The 293-nt window shown below is 34.8% G+C and overlaps 1 protein-coding gene across 1 annotated transcript in view; it reads right to left on the bottom strand.

The window, feature by feature from the left end:
- LOC131892622 (ESF1 homolog) overlaps positions 1 to 293 on the bottom strand; it is a gene marked incomplete in the record, with an annotated part of 5,146 nt that overhangs the window by 1,414 nt on the left and 3,439 nt on the right.

The following is a 293-nucleotide window of genomic DNA, read 5'->3' on the forward strand; positions in this document are numbered from 1 at the left end:
GCTAAATTTTATATAAACAAAATCAGACATCTGGTTATCTTCACTTTTGTTGCTTTGTTTTTTAGTGCTTTGTCTTTGAAATTAGCGTGACGCTAACGTTTGGGTCCAGCTTCAAGAACAAAACTGGAATACATGAGCAGGATCTTTTAGTGAGGTACATACAGCGAGCCAAATAGTTCTTTCAACAACACAAATTCGTTTCTGCAGATTCTTTACATAAATGAACGCGTTTTATTTTTTATGGTAATAATGAAGGATCACTTTTTCAAACGTTATCTCGTCAAGCTGAGTGG

This window comes from Tigriopus californicus, chromosome 2 (assembly GCF_007210705.1).
Source record: "Tigriopus californicus strain San Diego chromosome 2, Tcal_SD_v2.1, whole genome shotgun sequence".
Classification (NCBI taxonomy): Eukaryota; Metazoa; Arthropoda; class Copepoda; order Harpacticoida; family Harpacticidae; genus Tigriopus; species Tigriopus californicus.